Raw genomic sequence first — 1,542 nt, forward strand, 5'->3', positions numbered from 1 at the left:
CAGGGGGTAGGATTTGAGATGGGGTTGCGAGGAGAGTTTGAAGCAAGTGATTAGGTTACTTCCTTTCACGGGGCTTCAGTTTTCCGCATCTCTATATAAGGGGACTGGACTCTGATTCTCTCCCGATTCTGAATCGATGATAAGGGAAAGTCATGGCAGGGGACAAGAGAGCTCAACTCTTCGTGTTAGTGAAGGCTTAGTCAGTGCCTGGGCCCTACCTAGGACCCAGAGTGTGTGAATCACTGGGAGACTGGTTCCTTGTCCAGCCCAGCCCATCTGCTCCCTTCTCACAGCTTTCCCCAAACAAGGTACCTTGGCACAAGATAAGCCAGGCTTAGAAAGAATGGAGGGGGCAGCTGGGTGGTGAAGTGGATACAGCCCCAGCCCTGAAGTCAGGAGGATCTGAGTTCAAATCTGTCTCAGACACTTAACACTTCCTAGTTGTGTGACCCTGGGCAAGTCACTTAACCCCAATTGCCTCAGCAAAAAAAAAAAAAAAAAAGTAAGAAAGAAAGAATGGAGGGAGATGGGGGGAGACGTTCAGATGACCAGATCTTTTTGCTTGTTCTTTGGGAATCCTAGGGCACAGCTAACTTACTCATATGCCAAGATTTTGCTCCCTTTGGTATATTGGTGTGAAATACCTCTTTCTCTCCCTTCTATTCCAACCTCCTGACTCCTCCTATTCCTGGTCCTCTTCTCTTACCTGATGACACCACCTTAAGTGTCATAAAGCATCTCAAAGTCCGGGGCTCATAGCTGTTACCCCACTCCTCCCATTGCCCCTCCCTAGCTAGACTTTGCCCCTATAGATTTTTCTTCTCGTTCTCAGGTGCTGAGATACAACAAACAAAGAGGTGGAGGCAGGTAAGGGCTTGGGATGAGGGGCACTGGGATCAGTGGGCAGGGTTGACCCTATGCTTTTAGTCATCATTTCCTGGCTGCAAGAACTCCCTGGAGTCCAGTCCAGGGAGAGGCTGGCTTGGCTTGAAGGAGCCGGTGCCGGAACCACCGGGCAATTTGTGGGCCACTGGAACTCCCTCCAAGGAGGCTTTTGGTGGATTTTCTAGCATTGCTTCACGTACCCTTACTTCTCCCCATAGCTTAGATCCTGGCCAAGCTGGCACAAAAACCCATCTCCAGGTGAAGAGACGAAGGCAGAAAAGTCAAGGATGGTAGGTGTCAAAGATCCAGTGGCGGTGGGGGGGTCTTCTGGTGGGACACTGCCTTCCGCAAGCAGCATTCTGGTGTGGTGCCCATCTGGTGGGCTGTGCTCAGCTTGGGTAAGGAGCGGCACCCCAGAGTATTACACACCCCTGCGATCCTTTCTGTACCCTGTCCACTTCCTCTCTGCCAGAGGCACGGGACAGAGGGCTCCGCTCGTGGGGGCTGCCTTAGCTTTTGTGTTCCTGCTAAGCCTGAACAATCCCTCTCGTACACTCGGAAGGAACTCAGTTGTCATCAGACAGCAAGAGGGTAGAGTTTGCTTCCCCCCAAGTTCTCCCTCTCCCAGCACTTGGGTGAATTGTTCCCCCCCCCTTT

This window comes from Sarcophilus harrisii, chromosome 4, assembly GCF_902635505.1.
Source record: "Sarcophilus harrisii chromosome 4, mSarHar1.11, whole genome shotgun sequence".
In the NCBI taxonomy this organism is placed as follows: Eukaryota; Metazoa; Chordata; class Mammalia; order Dasyuromorphia; family Dasyuridae; genus Sarcophilus; species Sarcophilus harrisii.